General features: G+C 36.3%; 1 pseudogene; it reads left to right on the top strand.

Annotated features, from left to right (window-relative positions):
* Positions 1 to 8,162: 8,162 nt before the first annotated feature.
* Positions 8,163 to 10,547, top strand: LOC102866222 (annotated as a pseudogene).
* Positions 10,548 to 22,969: the final 12,422 nt, after the last annotated feature.

Here is a 22,969-nt window from a genome sequence, read left to right on the forward strand (position 1 = left end):
AAATTAATAATAAATTAAAAAACAATGAAAAGTAAAACCTTAAAAAAAAGATCATGTTTTTGTTAATTCTTTAGAGCACATTGAAAGCCCTCCAAATGATGGGAAATACTTGAATATGTAAATATCCTATTTGAATTTCTATACTTAAGAAGAAAATCCTAAATATTTTCGAAAAAAAATGTAGAAATGATAAGTAACAAAGCAAGAGGAACTAGAATAGACTTAGCTATTCCAGTGAATAATTTCACCTGATAATGATAGTTAACATATTTAAACATAGACTTCGTTCTAAATTCTTTGTGTATGCTTCTTATTTACAGAATGGGTATCTATTGACCTCATTTTTTCAGAAAAGGATATTGATGCAAAAACATTCAAAATAACTGTCCTAAGGACACACAGCTGCTAAACGGTATATAGGGATTTAAATCCATGCAGCTATACTCTAGCCAGGCTCTGAACTGTCCTGAGGGAAACACATGTATGCAAAAAACACTATCATTCCAACATGAAGCTGAAATAAACACATTTTTGGACAGAAAAAGACTCAACATTTTTTTACCTGATGAAATAATATACGAAGAGAATGCAAGAAGGAAATGACCTAAGAACTAAACCTACTAGACTGTTTATAGACTGGGCCAATGGCTTCTTGAGGAAATAGTGGGTAAAATCAAGAGATTTGAGTTTCAGATATTAAGAGGATGAATGTATTGTTCTTGTTTGTTAATGCCAGATATTATCATATTAAAGATGATGACTGAAAACCAATAAATGACTAATACAAAAACAAATTAACTCTGATTTGTTAATGTAGAAGACATTGGAGAAGCTGATGTGGTCCAAATATCTAAATGACAGAGACTTCTGAAAGAAAGGGAGGTAGACACTATAGAGGGAAGTATGACTACTGCTTACTGTCAAGCAAATAAAAAATTAAAGATATAAACATAAAGGAAAAAATTATAGAACGATAGTTGGAAGTATATACTGTGAAACAAAATTACAAATTCTAATGAAATTTAAATTTTCTTTAACTGTTGAAGCTAAAAGTCCCTTTAAAACTATTGCTTTCAGTGTTTTACCTTAAGCCTAAATTGTCATGGGAAAGGCATCAATAAATTAAATAGTTAGATTAATTATTAAGGAGTCTTTTCTTTATTACTATATTCACTTAAAGAATTATTTATTTGTGATCAAGCTGAAACTTAAAAATGAGAATCTATAGTTCAAGGTCAAGCACTGATTATGCAACATTTTAAAGCAGCAAATTAAAAATACTATATAACAACAGAAAGACTAGAGAGCATTATGCTGAGTGAACTAACTCAGGCTCACAAGGACAAACACGGCATAAGACCATTATTGTAAATACAGAAAGATAACTAGTACTATGTGTATGGATATTAAAAAAAGGAAGGAGAGGGACAAGGGGACTGAGGTTGTGGAGGAGAAGAAATTATAAAGTCAGAGTTTGGTGAGTGGAAAGAGGGTGAAGAAATTAGAAAAGACCCAGCGGAGGTCAGAAAAGATGGGGTAATAGTAGTCAGAAATCAAAGGTGGTTACTTTTATAAGACACAATGCAAGACTTTGTGAAATACTGGATAACATGGATGAATCTAACATGTCAATTACAAAAGATAATTATAAAAACAAAGGAAAAGTTTACATACAGATTCAATTAACCTTGGCTGTTAACAAGAATGAGAATGAAGGGAAAGCAGAGTAAAATTTAAAAGGCAATACACAAGGAAAACTGATTAGATATTGTAATTAGCATAATTAATCAATGATAATCAATTGTACAAACCAAAATGTATATGAATGTATGAAAAGCCAATAAGATTTATAAGCCTTTACACAAATTAAAAATAAATAATTAAAATAATGAGAAATGTTACATACTCTTTTTACACACTCACATGTTATTTTATATTCCAATTCTGGACCTATTCTATCAATAACGTCATGGAAAATTGAAACATGAAAGTCTATGAAGACATTTATTTTGAAAAGTATGTCCTGAGTCTTTGGGCAGTAGACTTGCATAATTTGTCACCTGTACATTAAATAAATATCGATTAATTTCTGTTGTTGTTGTTGTTAAGTGCTGTCGAGTCGTAGGCAACTCATAGCAACCCTATGAATGAAAGTCCTGAACACGTGTATAACTTGCATCTTTTCAGCTAGCCCCTGGAGCAGGCTCTGCAGGCTCCACCCCACCTTTAATTACTCTTACTCTAAGGGTCAGGGCCACCCCCCCCTTTGAAGGGCAAAAAGAAGAGTAACACACAACGAAAAATACCCTAGAAACTTCCCTTGCCTGACTGCCATCAAGAGGAGCCACCATGCAGATAACAGCCATCCCTCTGATCAGCCAGCTGACTTCCAGAGTGGAGGGAGACTCCAACCCCAAGCCTCAATTAATTTCTACCATTGGTTTAATTCTGATTATAAGTAAGTAGTAATACGTTTTTATATCTAATGTACATACATTATGTGTATTTATATATGATGTATTTATCATCATATATATGTAGCTCTGATGGCCTAGTCATAAAAACTGCCCTGAAATGTCAAAAGCACACTGTTCAAATCCACCAGCTACTCTGTGAGAAAAGGATAGGCAATCTCCTTCCATACAATTTAGTGCCTCTGAAAACCCGCTAGAGAGTCAGTTATCGGTTGGTTTCACTTGATGATAACACCAACAACAATAATGGTTAGTATATATACATAGATCTGATGACAAATAAATATATATAATCTCCATATTTACGTCTCTGTACATGTAGTTACGTGTGGTCGAGTTAAGTACATATCATAACGACTCCCTAAACAACAGAGTTGAACTCTGTCCTATTCCTTGCCATCCTCATCATCTCTGACACAATTGAGACCTTTGATGCCGTCACTGTGTCAATTCATCTCTTTGTGGGGCAGGGAGTGTCGTCTTCTCTTTTTCTGACCCTCCACCCTCCCAAGCATAATGTTCTTCTCCAAGGAACAGCCTCTCTCAGCAACATGTCCAAAGTATGTGAAATCAAGCATAGCCATCCTTGCCACTAAGGAACACTCTGGCTGCACATTCTCTAAGATGTGTCTATATTTATATATTTTTAGTCTTTTAATAGTCAATAGAATATTCAGTACTCCTCTCAAACATCTCAACTCAAAGACATTAATTCTTCTTTCATTCTAATTCATTTTCTACTATTTTGTCTCCATACCTTTTCAGTCTGTAAGCAGAACAGATCACCTGAGAAGGTGGGCTGTATAAGGAGGAATGTGGCATTAGTATTGGTGGAAGAGCCATCAACAACCTGCATTATCCAGATGACACAACCCTTCTTGCTGAAACTGAGGAGGACCTTAAGCACTTGCTGGAGAAGGTCAAGGACTGCAGCCTCCTATATGGATTGAAGCTCAACATCAAGAAAGCAAAGATTCTCACCACTGGGCCAATTGGCAGCATCAGTATGGATGGTGAAGAGATTGAGATAGTTAAGAGTTTTAGTTTACTTGGTTCCATAGTCAGTACTCTTGGTAATAGCAGCCAGGAAATCAAGAGACTAATTGCTTTGGGAAAGTCAGCTGTGAGGGACCTCTCAAGAGTACTGAAGAGCAACGATGTCAGACTGGAGACTAAGGTGTGACTGATCCAGGCTATAGTCTTTGCAATTATGTGCTATGCATCGGAGAGTTGTCAGTGAATAGGGATGATTGAAAGAGAATTGACGCCTTTGAGCTGTGGTGCTGGAGAACAGTTCATATACCATGACCTGCTAAGAGAACAAACCGGTTTGTCCTGGAGAAGGTGAAGCCGGAATCCTCCTTAGCGTCAAGGATTCTGAAGATTCGTCCGAAATACATTGGGCATGTTGCAAGGAGGGACTGGTCCTTAGATAGGGACATCATGTTTGACAGAGTGGAGGTGCGGCACAGGAGAGGAAGACCTTTGATGGGATGGATCGATTTTGCAACTGGAGTGGTAGGAATGAGTGTGTTTGAGACGGCAAGGTTGGCACAGGATAGAACGGCGTTTAGGGATCTTGTACATAGGGTCACTATGAATCGCAAGAAACTTGATGGCACATAACAACAACAACAACAACACCTCTTAAAAGCATAGCAAGTAATTGAAAAGATAACTTGGATCAGATGTACTTCAAACTGACATCATTTCTTCTCAGTAATTTGAAGAGTGTCTTGACAGGAGGACCTCAGTGCAATGTATCTTTTGATTTCTTGACTGCTGGCACCAAAGTTGTTGATTAGGTATTTAAGTAAGATGAAATCATTGGCAATTTAAATCTTCTCTCCATCTAGGTGGTGAGATATATATATATATATATATATAATCCTTATTAAAGACTTTGGTCTTCTGCAGCAAGCGTTTAAGTCTTCCTAGCTTTCAGTAAGCAAGGCCTTGTCATTTGCATAACTCAGATTTTTTATGAGGCTTCCTCCATTCCGCATGTAACATTCTTTTCATAGTGTCCAGCTTCTTGAATGATTTGCTCAGTTTACAGATAGAATAGATATGGAGAAAAGATACACTTCTGATACATACTTTTCTTGACTTTAAACCAAACAGTGTCCCCTTGCTTGGTTGAGACAATGGAGTCTCAATCTAGGTATAGATTTTGTATGAGCACTATTAGATGGATTTGGATTACCATTCTTCTCAATGTTAACCATAGTCTGTTATGATCCACACAATCAAATGATTTTACATAGTCAACAAAGCACAAATAGACTTTATTATATTCTCTGCTGAGATATCAATAATATCTGTGGTGCCATGGCCTCTTTTTAACTCAACTTGTATTTATGGAAGTTCTCTGTAAATAGTTTTCCAGCCATTTTTAGTTGATCTTGAGCAATGTTTTGTTTGTATGTGATGTTAATGATATTATTTGATAATTCCACATTCTGTTAGATTACCTTTCTTGGGAATGGGGAACAAATATGAATCTTTTCCTGTAAGTTAGTTATCTGTCTTCCAAATTTTCTGGCACAGACAGTGAGGACATGCAAGTTTGCATCTGACAGTTGAAGCATGTCAGTTAGTTTGTGGGGTCTTATTTTTTGCAATGTCTTCAGTAGTTTGAACTTCTTCCTTCAATACCATTGGCTCTTGATCATATGCTACTTCCTAATATATTTCAGTATTGTACATATCTTTTTGGTACAATAACTCCATCCATTACCTCCACCTTCTTTTGATGTTTTCAGGATCATTCAAGATTTCCCTATATCATTTCATATTATTGTAAATGAAGGTGTGAATTTGTTTTTCAGTTCTCTCATCTTGAGAAATTCCATATGAGTTCTTAACTTTTTATTATCTGAATACATGTTTGCATCATCTCTTTGAGATGCTTTCTAAAATTTTCTTTACATTACTTTCACCACCAAATCTCTTCACTTTGTTTTGTTTTCCAGGAAGTCTAGTAAAATTTTTAGTCTCTAGTGATATCCCTTTTGTCAGCGTTTGTTTCTTAAAAAAATATGACTATGCACGTGAACTTCATCTGATAGACTTCAAAGGAGTTACATTAATGACAACATGGCAAAGATAAATTGTTATAGTGCTGTTGAGTCACTTATAAATCATAGTGACCCTATGCATAATATCTCTAAACCTTGCCTTGAGCCAGTATCTTTGTCTCCAACAAAACTATTCCCATTACCACAGTTACTGTGTCAGTCCATCTCCTCTTATCTGTCTCTTTACCCTTCCAATCATGATGTTCTTCTCCAAGGACTAGTCCTTTTTGGCAACATGTCCAAAGTATGTGAGATGGAACTTCAAAATTCTTATCTCTAAGGAGCAACATGGTTTTACCCTCTCCAGGTCAGACCTATTTGTTCTCTTGACAGTCCGTGACATGTTAAATATTCTTCTCCAGAGCCACAACACAAGGTATCAATCCTTCTTCGGTCATCTTTTTTCACTGTCCATCTCTCAGAGGCATAGTAAGTAACTGCAAAGCTTAGGCACACTTTAGTCTCTAATCTGACATTATTGCTTTTTGGTACTCTGGAGAGGTTCCTAAACAGCAGATTTTCCTAAGTGCAATTCATCTATTGATTTTCTAACTGCTGGTGCTATGAGTGTTGACTGTGGAACCTAGCAAACTAAAATTGTTAATAATCTCAATCTCCTCTCCAACTATCATAGTGTTGCCAATTAGTCCAGTGGTGGGAATCTTTGTTGTTGGTGAAAATCTATGTTGAGCTTCAATTCATATTGATATTGTAGTCCTTGACCTTCTGCAGCAAACTCTTCTAGGTCTTCTCAGTTTTGGCAAGCAACATTGTGTCATCTTCATAATGCATGTTGCTGATGAATCTTCCTCCAATCCTGATGCCACATTCCTCCTCATAAATCCAGCAACCCGAATTATCTGTTTTTTTTTAAATACAGATTAAAAAATATGGAGACAAGATGCATCCATAACACACTCCTTTCCTGATTTTTGAACCATATAGTATTTCCATGGTCTGTTCTGTTGATCCGAGTACAGATTTTGTATGAGCACAATAAAGTGTACTGGAATTCTCGTTCTTATTAATTATAGCCATAGGTTGTTATGATCCACACCATCAAATGCCTTTGGCTAGCCAACGAAGCACAGAAAGACATTCTTACGGTACTCTCTGCTTTCTGCCAAGATCCATCTGAAGTTGGCTATGATGTCCTCAAGTCCACTACCTATTTTAAACCCAGCTTGTACATTTGCTGTTTTTTGACAACATATTAATGCAGGCATTTTAATATAATCTTCAGCACAATCTTGCTTGCATGTGATATTAGAAAGAGATATTGGAGGAGCCCAACATGAGCAGTCAAAACCACATCAGACAGTGACTGAACAGACTATCACTTACTCATATCCAAGCTTAAACTGAATTGAAAGAAACGGAAACAAAACCATGAGAACCAAAATATGACCTTATTTGTATCTCAACTGATTAAAAAGCATCTTAAGAATAGATTTAACTCTTTTTTGTGATGTCACTGAGGCAATCAGCTTTTTCATCATGAAGTTGAACATCTCATTCTCAGCCACTAGCAACCAAAATATCATTGAAGTGGACTATGAATTCAAACTTCATACATATTATGAGAAGAGAATGGTCACAGAAGTAGCTGCTGACTCTCTTGGTAATGTGTAGAATGGATATGTGGTCTGGATCAGTGGTTGAAATGATGAACAAGGTTTTACCATGAAGCAGAGTGTCTTGACCTATGGCTGAGTTTGCCTGCTACTAAGTAAGGGACGCTCTTGTTACAGACCATAGAGAACTGGAGAGAGGAAGTGCAAATCTGTCTGTAGTTGCACTGTGGATGTCATTCTGAGTTTTCTCAAATTCTAGGACTGACTGATACTTTTGTGCCTCATTGCAAGGGGTCCAAAAGAATCCACAGAATTCACAAACTTTTCAATCTAAGGAAGATTATGTCTGTCACTAGGTTGTGAGAAAACCATTGAGCAAAGAAGGTAAGAAATCCAGGACCAAATTGACGAAGACTCAGTGTCTTGTTACTCCATGTGCCTTGCAGCATATGCGCCAGCACATTTCCCTAAAGAAACAGTGTACTAAAAAGAATAAGAAGGAGGCTACAGAGTATACTAAACTTTTGTCCAAGAGAATGTAAAAGGCCAAAGAAAAATCCCAGGAGTAGAACACCAAGAGACGGAGGCCGTCCTCTCTGAGAGCTTCTACCTCCAAATCCAAATCCAATCAGAAATATATATTCTATGTGTGGCAAGTAAATAAGCTCATGTATTAAATCTAAAAGAAAAATAGATATGACTCATTATACACTAATGATAGATGACTAGATGAGTTGTGGAAAGATATGTAAGGACAGGGAAGAAAGAAAAGACCAATATGGAAGTCTGAATTACTGTGAAATTTGAACTGTAATGAAAATAATCCAAAATAAGAGAAAGAAATTCTGAGGTAAGAGAGAACTTTTTACTTTTTAAATAATATTTTAAATTTTAATGGTGATTTAATTAAGAGACTAGGAGAAGGATTGGCCATCCACTTCCAAAATATATCAGGCATTCAAAAACCCTACGTATGGGGCTGCCCTGAGGAGGCCGGGAGGGGAGAGCTGGCCTGCCGGCGGGTGTGGGCGAAGATGGTGAACTTCTGTGCTGCTCCCAGCTGCACGCAGACTAGCACACAGTCTGACCTGGCCTTCTTCAGGTTCCCGCGGGATCCGGCCAGATGCCAGAAGTGGGTGGAGAATTGCAGGAGAGCTGACTTAGAAGATAAAACATCTGATCAGCTTAATAAACATTATCGGTTATGTGCCAAACACTCTGAGACCTCTATGATCTGTAGAACTATACATTTTGCAGAGGCATTAGAAATCTAAAGAATGATTGGGTTACTTTATTTCTCAAAATTAATTGAAGCAGATACTTGCGAAGTCTCTGGGAGAGTCCTTATAGGACAGTTTTTCAAGATAATGCTGTACCAACAATAATTGATTTTACCAGTCATCTGAACAATCCACATAGTAGACACAGAAAACGAATAAAAGAATTGAGTGAAGATGAAATCAGGACACTGAAATAGAAAAAAAATTGATGAAACTTCTGAACAATAGCAAACACATAAAGAAACAAACATCAGCAATGCTCAGAACCTCAGTGCAAAAGAAGGTGGTGAAGAACAGGATGAAGACATTTTGCCTTTAACCCTTGAAGAGAAGGAAAACAAAGAATACCTAAAATCTTTATTTGAAATTTTGATTCTTATGGGAAAGCAGAACATACCTCTGGATGGTCATGAAACTGATGAAATCCCAGATGGTCTCTTTACTCCTGATAACTTTCAAGCTCTGCTGGAGTGCCGGATAAATTCTGGTGAAGAGGTTTTGAGAAGGCTTTTTGAGACAACAGCTGTCAACACATTGTTCTGTTCTAAAACCCAGCAGAAACAGATGCTCAAGATCTGTGAGAGCTGCATTTGGGAAGAAACTCTCAGGGAAGTGAGAGACTCCCATTTCTTTTCCATTATCACCAATGATGTGGTAGACATAGCAGGGGAAGAGCATCTGCCTGTGTTGGTGAGGTTTGTGGATGAATCTCATAATCTGAGAGTGGAATTTGTGGGCTTCCTGCCTTAAGAAGCTGATGCGGAGATTTTGGCTGTGAAATTTCACATTACGATAACTGAGAAATGGGGATTAAACATGGAGTACTGTCGTGGCCAGGCTTACCTCGTGTCCAGTGGATTTTCTTCGAAGATGAAGGTTGTCGCTTCTAGACTTTTAGAGAAATATCCTCAAGCCATCTACACACTCTGTTCTTCCTGTGCCTTAAATATGTGGTTGGCAAAATCTGTACCTGTTATGGGAGTATCTCTTGCACTGGGAAAAATTGAGGAAGTTTGTTCATTCTTCCATCGATCACCACAACTGCTTTTAGAACTTGACAATGTAATTTCTGGCCTTTTTCAGAACAGTGAAGAAAGAGGCAATGAACTGAAGGAAATTCGCCATTCTCAGTGGACAGGCAGGCATGATGCTTTTGAAATCTTAGTGGACCTCTTGCAAGCACTTGTTCTATGTTTAGATGGTATAAATAATGACACAAGTGTTAGATGGAATAATTGCATAGCTGGCAGAGACTTTGTACTCTGTAGTGCAATAACAGATTTTGATTTCATCGTTACAATTGTTGTTCTTAAAAACGTCTTGTCTTTTACAAGAGCTTTTGGGGAAAACCTGCAGGGTCAGGCCTCTGATGTCTTCTTTGCTGCCAGCAGCTTGACTGCAGTGCTGCATTCACTAAATGAAGTGATGGAAAATATTAAAGTTTATCATGAATTTTGGTTTGAGGAAGCCACAAATTTAGCATCCAAACTTGATATTCAGATGAAACTCCCTGGGAAATTCCACCGAGCTCAGCAGGGCAACCTGGATTCTCAGCTAACCTCAGAGAGTTACTATAAAGAAATCCTGAGTGTCCCAACTGTAGAGCACATTATTCAGGAACTTAAAGATATATTCTCAGAGCAGCACCTCAAAGCTCGTAAATGCTTATCTCTGGTCCCTTCCGTCATGGGGCAGCTCAAGTTCCATACGTCAGAGGAACACCATGCTGACATGTATAGGAGTGACTTACCCAATCCTGACACATTGTCTGCCGAGCTTCATTGTTGGAGAATCAAGTGGAAACACAGAGGAAAGGATATAGAGCTTTCATCCACCATTTATGAAGCCCTTCATTTGCCTGACATCAAGTTCTTACGAAACGTTTATGCATTGCTGAAGGTCCTATGTATTCTTCCAGTGATGAAAGTCGAAAATGAGCGCTATGAAAATGGATGAAAGCATCTCAAAGCATACTTAAGAAACACTTTGACAGACCAAAGGTCAAGTAACTTGGCTTTGCTTAACATTAATTTTGATATAAAACATGATTTAGATTTAATGGTGGACCCATATATTAAACTCTATACAACTAAGTCAGAGCTTTCTATAGGTAACTCAGAAACTGCTGAAAATACCTAAGAGACTGTTTTAAAATGGGTTTTTTTTCTTATATTTGATATTTGGTACAAAAGCTGGAAGGTTTATGTTGGCCACTTAATCACAGAATAACTTTGCCTGTATACGTAATGTATAGACTGGATATATTAGCCATTGATAATCTACCTATTTAAATGCTCCTCTTTGAATTCTCATACTTTGAAAAAAAATCTGTTCTTCCAGAAGATAGCAGTGAAAGTGCCCTGCTTTGTTTCTTTGTCTTATCTTTGGTGGTACTCTGGAATTTTTAAATTCATTTTAGACATACATTTATTATCACTGTGGATCCAGTTACCAGGTACTGTGTTACAGTTCTCTTAAGAAATAAATTTTGTGGAGGTGTGGGAGTAAGGTATATATTTTTTTGGTTAGTGGGAGTTATTGATTATATTGATTAGTGGGAGTTTTAGAAAGCTGTAATGGACAATTAAGAAAATTACCAGGGTGATGCAAACTATGAGCTTGCCAAATACGGATTTCAGTATAGATTGTCTTTATCATATGAACCTAAAGGAACAAATTACAGTTAAAATGTGAATGGAAGAACTTACTATAGTTGTTATAGGTCGGGTTGCTGCTGTGTGCATTCCTTTGTTGAGCCTACACCTTCATAAGCCTTTTGGAAGGTATATAGTGAACATTTCTCTTTCATGGTCTAAATAGACTATAAGGCCATGGACACTAACAGCTGATAACTTTGGTCTTTTTTCATGATTATATCTACTGCCTCATATTGATTTATAAGCAAAACCTGGGAAATCTACAAAAATAAGTGTTTTGTGGTTTATCTAGAAAGAATACAGAAATTATTACTGTTATATTTGGTGAAAAAAAACCCCTTTGTACAATAGAGCACAGTTAGAGTACAGTAACAGATATGGTATCTGAGATTGAGCCCTCATATTTGGACATACTATGGAGGAGGAGGACTTGTAAGCATAAACTAATGATTGGAAAGTGGGGTGTGAGAAGCATGAATGTAGGAAAATTAGACATTGTTAAGAAAGGAATGAAACACATAAATATTGATATATTAGGTATTAGAGAAATGAAATGGATAGGCATGGGCCATTTTGAATCAGATAATCTTGGGATCTACTATGCTGTAGATAAAAAGGTAAGAAAAAATGAGGTCATTCTCATAGTTAAAAAGGCCATTTCTAGATCCATCTTGAAATACAATATTGGGAGTGACAGGATAATATCCATCCACATACAAGGAAGACCTTATTAAATAACACTATCATTCAAATTTATGCACTAATAACCATAGCCAAAGACCAAGAAGTAGATGATTTCTACCAACTGTTGCTGAGAGTAATCAATTGAACAAGTAACCAAGATATATTAATAGCAATGGGTGACAAGAATGTGAAAGTTGGGAACCATGAAGAAGGATCAGTAGTTGGAAAATATGGACTTGTAACAGAAATGAGGCTGGGAATAGAATTCTGCACAATCAATGATTTGTTCATTGCAAATACCTTTTATAAGAAACATAAATTCATGCCATACTCATGGATTTCACTTGATAGTATACACAAGAATCAGATCCATTGAGTCTGAGGAAGGAATGCTTGTAGAATTTCTATATCAGCAGTGAAAAGTAGTCTAGATGCTGATCAAACACTCATACATAAATTCAAATTTTAAAAAAAGGTGAAATCATATCCATAGGAATCAAAACTTTATCTTGAATCTATTCCTCTTGAACTTAAAAACCAACTCAAGGAGAGGTTTGAGGCCTTAAACACTAATGAACAAAGACCATAAGAGCTGTGGGAATACATTAAGAATATAGTCCATGAAGAATGCAAAAGTAGAATGCAAAGAAATAAGAAGAAGGAGAGACCAAAATGAATGTCAGAAGAGACTCTGAATATTGGATTAGAATGCCAAGAAGCCAAAGCAAAAGAAGAAACCAAAAATTAAGGAACTGAAGAGAAGATATCAAAGGCCAGCTAAGGAATACAGACAAGGGAAAGTATTACAAAGAAATGTGCAATGAGCTGGAATCAGGAAATCAAAACAGCTGAAACTGCTGGACATTTCTTAAGCTGAAGGAATCAAGCCACTAGAAGCAATGCTTAAATAGTGAAGGATTCAGGAATCCTTAACAGAAGATGGAAGGAGTATACAGAGTCCTTGTACCAAAAGAAAATTTGACTGATACAGAAAACTCAAGAAGCAACAAATGTTCAAGAGGCATTGTTGAAAAAAGAGGTAGTTCAGGCTGCTCTGAAGAAATTGCCATAAAAATAAAGCCCAGGAATTGATGAACACCAGTTGTTGTATTCCAGTCAACATATGCTGCCCTGCATGTGCTCTCCAGGTTGTGACAAGAAATCAAGAGCACAACTACCTACCTGGCCAACTGACTGAAAGAGATCCATATTTATTACCATTTTATATATATATATATATATATATATATATATACACACACACACACAATGTATATATATATATACAATGTATATATATATATACAATGTGTATATATATATATATATATATGTATATATAATCAGACAGAATGTGGAAATTGTAGAACAATATCACTAATATCATACCCTAGCAAATTCCTGCTAAAGATCATCCAGAAAAACTGAAACAATACACTGATTAAAAAAAACTACAAGAAATACAAGCTGGATTTAGATGAAGTTGTGGCTCTAGAGACATCACCAAAGTCAGATGGATCTTGGCTGAAAGCAGAGGGTACCAGAAGAATGTCTATCTGTGTTTCATTGACTATGCAAAGGCATTAAACTGTGTGGATCACAACAAATCATGGCTAATCTTGAGGAAAATGGAAATCCTGGAGTGCTTGGTTGTGCTTATGAGAAATCTTTACTTGGACCAGGAAGCAGTCCTCAGAACAGAACAAGAAAACACTCCATGGCTCAAAATCAGGAGTGGTGTATGTCAAGGATGCATTCTGTCCCCACACCTTTTCAATCTATATACAGAACAGCTTTTTCAGGAAGGTGGGGTTTATGAAGAGAAATGTGGCATCAGAATTGCAGGAAGACTCATCAACAACCTACCTTATGCAGATGACACAACCTTGTTTGCTGAAAGTAAAGAGGACCTGAAGCACTTGCTGCAGAAGATCAAGAACAAACTACAGTCTTCATCATAGATTGAAGCCCAAAATCAGGAAGTCAGATACTCACCACTGGGCCAATGTTCAGTACCATGATTGATGGAGAAGAGATTGAAGTTTTTAACAATTCCAGTTTGCTCGGCTTCACAATCAACACTCTTTTCACAAGCAGGCATGAAAATCAAAAGGCACATTGCATTGAGAAAAGCTTCTGAGAACCAATGATGTCAGTCTAGATATTAGTGCATCAAATCCAGGCGATTGTCTTTGCAATTACTTGCAAATACATCAGCGAGATGGACAAGGACTAAAGATGACAGAAAAAGAATAAATGCCTTCAAGTGGTGGTGCTGGAGAAAAGTCTTTAACAAATTATGGACTACCAGGAAAATAAATAGGTCTATCTTGGAGAAGGTGAAACCAAGTTTCTCCTTGGAGGTTAAGACTGTGAAGCTCTGTCTCACATAGTTCAGGCACGTGGCCAGGAGGAACCAATCCTTATAGAGGGACATAATTCTTGGAAGGGTGCAGGGATGACGCAGGAGAGGAAGATGCCAGATGAGATGGTTTGATACAGGAACTGGGGCAATGGGATTTGGTGTATCAGAATCAGCAAAACTGGTTCAGGACATAACAGGCTTTAAAGCTTCTGTGAATAAGGTCACTATGGGTTGCAGGTGACTCGATGACACATAACAACAACAATCGTGATTTTTAAGAAAGTTTACAGAAAAGTTTAATTTTCATTCACTTATAATTACACATTTTTACCTCCTCTCTGTTCCTCCCTTTCCCAACTACAGTTCATTTTTTTAAAATATTCATTCTTTGTCACCTATCCTCTTTGCAATGTACCTCTTTTTCTGAGCTGTTGTCGTATATATAATGCCTAATAGTATATTCCTTTTAAAAAGTTCTTTCCTTCATCTGTTCCAGTGCAATGTTCATTATCTATGCAACTCTATCCTATTTTCTTCCCAAACCCTCATGTCAGACCTATTTTATAACCATGGCACTGTTCAGTATTTATCTTTTTATGACTGAGAGATATTTCACTTAAAATAATGTCCTGCAGGGTCATCCATGCTGTGTAATGTTTTATGAGTTCTTTGTTTCTCAGTGCTGTGTAGTCTTCCACTGTATGAATATATGATAATATTTCTATCTATTCATTTGTTGATGAGCACTTAGGTTACACATGAATATATGCTCAAAATCATTATTTATCAGAGAGATACAAATAAAAACAACAATGAGATATCATCTCACCCCTAGAGACAATAGCAAAGTTCAACATAACAGCAAACAATAAATGCTGGTGAGGTTGTAGAGAGATTAAAACACTTATTCACTGCTAGTGGGAGTGTAAAATGTGGTAATCACTATGGAAGGCAATTCAGTGATTGCTCAAAAGGTTGGAAATACATTTATTATTTGACACAGCAATGCCACTACGGGGAATATGTTGTTGTTGTGGTTGTGTGCTATTGAGTTGCCTGCGACCCATAGCAACTCTATATACAACAGCCCTAAACACTGCTCTATCCTGTGCTAATCTTACTGTCTTTGACACACCCCTATCACCCCAGTCACTGAATCAGTCTATCTCATGGAGGGTCTTCCTCTCTGGCACTGTCCTTCTACCCCCCAAGCATGATGTACCTCTCTAAGTACTGACAACATGTCCAGAGTGTGTCAGATTACGCTTCATAATCCTTGCCTCCAAGTAGCAGCCTGGTCTCACCCTCTCTAAAAACATAACTGCCATCCAAACATATATGTACACATCCATGTGTATTGCTGCATTATTTACAATATCAAGGAGATGGAAGCAATGAAATTGAATAGAACATTTTATAGGGTAGGGCAGCTTAAGAAGAAAAAGCAAATCATTATAGTAAAATATACAAAGAAGTGGAGTTAGAAAATAAAAATGCAAAGGAAGAAGAGGTTAGTTATTTCTCAAATTGGAAGAACTGAACATTTACTTCAATCCTTGAGTTGCAGTATTGAAGGATTTTTTGGAAAAAACCTTGAATATGAATGAAGCATTAAAAGGAGATAGAAGCAATACACAGACACCCTATGCCAAAAGAATGGGTTGACATGGAACCACTTCAGAAAGCAGCATGTGATTGAGAACCAATAGTACTGACAGAAAAGCAGAATATTCTAGCTGCACTAAAGTCATTGATGGACTACAGGGGCCCATGAGTTGATGGAATAACAGTTGAGGTGTTTCTGAAAAAAGATTCAACTCTGGAAATACTCAATTATCTGTCAGCAAATATAGAAGACAGTTGCTTGACCAACTGCCTGAAAGAGATTCATATTTGTTCCTCTTCCCCCCAAAAGGTGGTCCAATAGAGTGTGTCTTAATAAAAATATGATATGCAATTAAAATATTACTAAAGATTAAGAAAAAATTATTAATTAGGAGGTTGGCAGGTAACTGCCAGAAATTCAACATATCCAAGGAGAAATATGGAGGATAAAGGAGAAATAATTCAACAGTCCAGGAGAAAAAATGGTACCTTTGGATATCACTGCTGAATGTAATTTGATGCTGATTGAAAGGAGAGAATACCAGAGAAACCTTCACTTGTGTTTTATTGATTATGCAATAATATTGTGTACACAGAAAGAGTAATAAAAGTATTTTGAAGAAATGTGAAAGGAGTTAGAGTTGGAAAATCAAAAGGGACAAAATATTTCAGTATTTCTTAACCTGAAGGAACTAAAGAACAAATTCAAACCTTGAGTTGCAATACTTAAAGATTCTGTGAGTTGAATACTGAATGACCTTGGAAGCATCAAAAGAAGATGGAAGGAGTACACAAAGTCACGATGTCAAAAAGAATTAGCTGACATAGAAGAATTTCATGAAACAACATATGATCAAGAGCTAATGGTGGTGAAGGAAGTAGTTTAAGTAGCTTTCAAGGAATTTGCAAAAAAATAAAAAAGGCACCAGGAATTGATGGCATACCAGTTGACATATTTCAACAAACAGATGCTGCTCACCAAATTGTCTGATCAACTGACTGGAACAGGTCCATATTTATTCTCATTCTAAAAAATAAAAGCTGACCTGACAGAATGTGGAAATTGTCAAATAATGTTGTTATGCAGGCTGGATTTAGTAGATGCTATAGCACTCGAGACATTATAACTAAGGTTAGATGTATCCTCCCTGAAAGCAGAAAACACCAGAGGAATGTTTATCTGTATCTGATTGACTATGCAAAGGCATTTGACTGTGTGGATCATAACAAAATGTGGCTAACTCTGAGAAGAAGGGGTTGATACTGAGAGGATGACAGAGGAATAATTGATATCTTTAAACTGTAGTGTTGAAGAAGAATGTTGAATATACCATTTTAACTGCCAAAAGAACAAATAGATATATCTTGAACAAATAAATATGTCTTGGAGAGGGTGCAGCCAGAGTGCTCCTGGGAGGCAAAGACAGGAAAGCTTCATCAGTAATATTTTGGAGATATTTCCATGATAGTCTATTCATTTGAGAGGGACATCATATTTGGAAAGAACAATGAAAGAGAAAAAGATCATCAATCAGGTGGATTGACACAGTGACTGTAGTATTGGGCTTGACTGTGTTAGAGATTGTAAGATTACCCAAGATAGGATAGACTGCAGATCCATTATTCACAGGATCACTATGAGTCATATTTGACTTAATAGCACCTAGCAGCAGCAGCAACAACAACAACTTAAAAAAATATAAGTAAGAAATTTCTAAGGAGCAAATTTATTCATTGTTATGTGATGTCAGTGATGAGTTAGCGTATTTGGCAGAAATTAATGAATTTAGTTTATTTCTGCTCTGTGATTTTTATATTCTTGATATTGTGTGATTTAGAAGAAAAAAATCGTTAATTATTTGAATAACATAAAGTAATCCCCAAATTAATGTTAAGTATCAACAAAAATGTGATAGTCACTCAGTGTGATCAAATTTGGCATTTCTAATTTATATAAAAAAGAACATGCAGCAATGGGTATGAAAATTTAACTATGGTACCTGCACTCTGGTATTATGATTTAGAGTTCCAGAAAAAAAGTTCTAAAGTGTTAGTGTTGTTCACTCAAAGATCCTTGGATTATGCAGAATTTTTGTTTTAAATATAAAAAAAATGGAAAGGAATTGTTAAACAAATTTTAAAAAGAAGGAAAAGGAACCTAAGCATACTTCTAGTTTCATTTTAGCATATACTAAAACAAATGTGGCACAAATTAAAGGGAACATATAGTAAGTGAAAAGGAAAAATCTAAAGGGATTCTCAAAACTAAATAAAAAAGGCAATACAGATAAAGCAGTAGTAAAATATGCTAAGTATATTGTATGCATTTCTGTTTAATGTGTTTTACACAAAGTGTGCATGCATACTTTGGCACATACACAGAAAATTAAACTCATATATTGACTGTCTATGGACTAAAAACATTTTCTCTAATTACATAATACTATTAAGTTTTCCCTTTTTTAAAAGAAAACAACTTTGATTGTGTTTTATAATAATGTGGAATATGGAATCAAATATGTTTTATATAATTTTTACACAGTTCTAAAATCTGAACTTGAACAGCATATTATACCCATAGAATATTTTTTCTCTTTTCCCCCATCCTACTATTGAAAGAACAAAAGGCGCAGTAGAACTGAAAGAATAGATTTGCTGGGTGTCTTGTACCTGTGTTTATTTTGGCACTATTAGATTCAATAATAAGAGGCTGAACTAGAAGATTAGTTAGGTATTGATTATTTGCTTTGTTTGTTTTGGCTGCTTGAACAGGTGAAATAAAAAGCAAAGTGCGGTTTGATTGTCAACTTCATATAGCCCTTTAGTGTATTTCTACATTCAGAACCCTTTTCCTTTTGAATGTCTTGCGGATCTACTTTGGAACTGCTTTGTTTCCTAGGACAGGGATCAGCTTCCCTTTGTTCTGACTCATCGTGAACTCACAAGAATCACAAGTGTTTTATTTTGTGAGTCAGTGTGAGTGTCTATAGTGAAGTAAGGGCTAAACAGGCTTGGAGTTTGTTGGATACCTTTCTTTTCTTCATTCAAATAGGGGAAAATTTTTATTTCAGTCCTTCTGTGATCATACACAACTGTTTTTCAGATTCTGGAACTCTTCTGTAGGACTAGGGACCTAGCAAGGCTGGGATGGGGTAAAAATATCTCCAAATTACTGTGGGACAACGATGTCAGTTTGACAATGAAGGTGCACCTGATTCAGGCCATGGTCTTTCCAATCACTTGCCATGCTTCTGAGAGGTGGACAATGAATAAGGATGACAAAAGAAGAACTGATACATTTCGGCTATGGTGTTAGAAAAGAGTACTAAATATCCTATGGACTGTCAAAAGAATAAATAGATGTATCCTACAAAAAGTGCAGCTAGAGTATCCTTTGAGGCAAAGATGACATACTGTTGGAAAGGGACATCATGCTTAGATAAGTTGAGGGTCAGTGAAAGAGAAGACTCTTAACTAGGTGGATTGATGTAGAGACTATAGCAATGAGTTCAAGTATGCCGGAGGTGGTACATACGGCACCATGATAAGACAGTGTTCATATTTCTTGTTAATAGTGTCACTGAGGGCCGTATCTGACACAACAGTACCTAAAAACATCAATGGGTACATACAAGATGCACATAAGGTTGCATGTTATATTAAGTAATAAGCTGCTAACTATAAAATTTGCTGGTTCAAAATAACTTGTCTCTCTGAGGGAGAAAGATGGAGAATGTGCTCCAATACAGATTTACACCCTTAGTCACTATGAGTCAAAACTGACTCAAGGGAAAGTGGTTTTGGATAGAGTACTCAGAAAGCTGATGGTGGTTCAGCAGTAGAATTTCATCGTCTGTACAGAAGATCTCGGCTCCATTTCAAGCAAGAACACTGCAAGAGCAATCATGTTAAGTAGCTTCCAGTTAGCTTCCAGACTACCACTGACTAGGGAAAAACAGCTGTCCATCTTTGAAAAAAATAGCTAATAAATGTTAGGAACCTAATATGAAATTCTAGCTTTCTGCCAAGATTCATCTGATATTAGCAATAATGTCTCTAGTGCCAACCTCTTGTAAACCCATCTTGTATTTCTGGTAGTTCTCTGTCAATGTACAGTTCCAATTCTTTCTAGATAATCTTCAGCAGAATTTTGCTAGTGTGTGATATTAGTGATATTGTTTGATTATTTCTAACCTCTCTTGGATCAGAAAGGAAGATGTGCTGATCCTGACAATCAGAGACAAACCATCTTCGGAAGGAGAGTTCTCTGCAAGTACCTCTGCAGTTGACAGGTCTATAATGTTTGAGAATTTCTCAGAGGCTCAATAAAACCAAGTGTCAGCAGCCTAAGTCAGTCACTGACCTCCAACAAGAAGATTACTTATCTTTTTTCCTGAGAGCAGTTGTTTGATTCAAACCTCCAGAAAGGGAAGAACCTTTTGGGGACCAGCACAACTTTCTATCCAGTAGGCCACCAGAGCTCTCTCACTGGCCTAAACAAGGAATGAATGAAGCTCTTTTAAACAGACTTCCAGGATAAACACTTACCATTTGGAGAGAAACACTTGGCAGTGCTACCATCCTCTCAGTTTTTCCAATGATTCCCCAATTATGTAAACAATTACGTTAATATCACTTGGAAACTTTTTACCATACAACTTCAGGTTTGGGGGTTTTTGTTAATTTTTTGGCGGTTTATTTTTTGTTTTGTTTTTTGTTTGTTTACTTAACATGCAATTTCTTGAATCCTGACGGAATCAGACCCACTGAATGAGATCTCCTGAATCAGGTCAGGAATCCACCAAGCAATTTTAGCACGTTCCTTAGGTGACACATGTAATCTAGTGTATAATGGACTATAAAGTGTATGTAAATGTATTACATTCATAAAAACTTGATGCTATCTCCTTTTCCACATTTAATTATTTGAATTAATTAATCATGTCCAATATGTGGAGACTAAAAAAGCACACTTTTCACCACCACCTAGTCCAGAAAGAGTAATGAGTGAAACCAAGATATATAAAGTGTTTTAAATATAATATATAAAACATCTGTCAAATTATGAGGTTGCATTCAATAATTTTATTTCCCCCCATGTCTTTGTTTCTATAGGTCTTTTTCATTCACTCTTGTTTTAGCTAAATACATATAACATTGTTTCTATTCATTCAGTTTATTTGAGAGACGGTTTTCAAAGCTTTCACGGCTAGTCTCTCATTTTTATATCTGGTAATTTCTTTCTTAAATAATTTTTCAAAACTCCGAGATCTTTGTTTTCTTTAAGCTACCATCTCTATGCCTGCATACTCACCTTGTTCATCTTCCTTAGCAATTCACATTTTGGAACGTTTCAACAGAATTATGATTTAACCATTAATATATTTTGTGTCTCATATACTTGTACTTAATTTATCTCTGAATTCAGAAATGATATTTTCTTTGCTTATGTTATATTTCATCACTGATAGTGAATTGAATAAGAATGAATGTTGGACATTTGGGTTGTTTCCATGTTCTTATGATGGTGAATAATGCTGCTATGAACATTGATGCACATATCTCAGTTTGTGCCTCAGTTCTCATATTCTAAGAGTATATTCCAAGTAGTGGAATAGCTGAGTCATGTGGAATTTCTATGTTTAGCTTTTTGAGGAAGGGCCAAACTGCCTTCCAGAATGGTTGCACCATTTTACAATCCTACCAACAATATATAAGAGTTCCTTTCTCACCACATCCTCCCCAACATTTATTACTTGCTGCCTTGTTAAACTTTACCACTTACTGGAGCGATATGGTATCTCATTGTGGTTTTGATTTGCATCTCTCTTATTGCTAATGATTTGGAGTATTTCTTCATGTGTCTGTTTAGGGTGATTAATCATTGGATTGTACAATTTGATGGGTGGAGGAGTGAGGGAAATTGAAAGAATTTGTTCAAATTTTTATTTGAGTTTTGTAAATAAACTAGTAGGGGGGAAACAATAAAAGCTAATATAGCTGTTGTTGTTACAAAAAATAATAATGAAAAAAGAGTGAATGTTGAAGATATGTTGTATGTCCCTGTATAGTTAGTACTTATTCCAGGTCAAGAAATGCTGGCTGTTATCATTGTGGTATGACTGTTGTTGTTGTTGTTTACTGTAGAGTCTGAACTGACTCATAGCTGAGTTTCCAGAGGCTTTTCAGAGACGGTTAATCACCACGAGGAGACTTCCCACTCTCCTTTCCGGTAGAAGCTGGTGGCCTTGAACCATGTGCCTTTGTGATTGCAGCACAGCTTCCTGCCACGAGGCCACCAGAGCTCCCCATTTATCTAATACTAACATTAACAATGACACCATTACCAGATCTGAGCTCCACTCGTTGTTAAGTGCTGCTAAGTCAACTATAACTCCTATAACCATATGAATAACAGAACTGAATCTTGTCCTATCCTGCACCATCCTGATGATCTCTGAGATGCTTGAGCTGGTTGTTACAGTCACTATGTCAATCTGTCTTGTTTTCTGTTCCTCCAACTTTTCCAGTATGTTGTCTTTTTCCATGGAGTTCCATACTATAGCTTCAAAAGTATTTTGCTCATTCACTCTTTCAAACCCCAGTCAGCCTTTGAGTATATGAACTTGCCCTTGTTTAACTTTGTAGATCTTATGTACAAAAACATATTTTGTTATTTCCCTTCTTAGCAAGAACTATGAAATAATATTTTCTTTGTGTGTTCAAAATACTCTGCCCAAAAAACATATTTAAATCTAGAAAGCTTATACAAATTTAAATTACAGTGGCACCATCTTTTGTGCCCGTCATTCTTTTCTAGGCTTTGTCATTACCATAGCAACACACACTGTATTTTACTTTGTTCTTAAAATTATTTATGCTGAGCCATAAACTAGCTTTTTATGAATATTCAACAATATGTTCCAAATGGCAAAATATTCTGAGGCTCCTCTTAAATCCTTCCCACACATAACATAATTTAGTAGATCTTGGAGTATGTTAACTCCTTTACTCAAAAACCATCAATGACTCCCTACTGTTTCCAAATAAAGCCTACATTTTTGGTTTGATTTTACTTCCTCCACAATCTAATCTTGATCTGCTTTTTCCAGCCTTTCTATCTTACATTCCACTTCTTAATATCTGTCAGAAAATGCTATGCCTATAAGTATAATTCTTCCTATTTAGTTACTATAAATAATTGTTATTGTTAGGACACACACACACGCACACACACACACACAGACTAT

The sequence above is a fragment of the Elephantulus edwardii genome, unplaced genomic scaffold (genome assembly GCF_000299155.1).
Source record: "Elephantulus edwardii isolate Elephantulus edwardi_28Jun2011 unplaced genomic scaffold, EleEdw1.0 scaffold00539, whole genome shotgun sequence".
Taxonomy (NCBI): domain Eukaryota; kingdom Metazoa; phylum Chordata; class Mammalia; order Macroscelidea; family Macroscelididae; genus Elephantulus; species Elephantulus edwardii.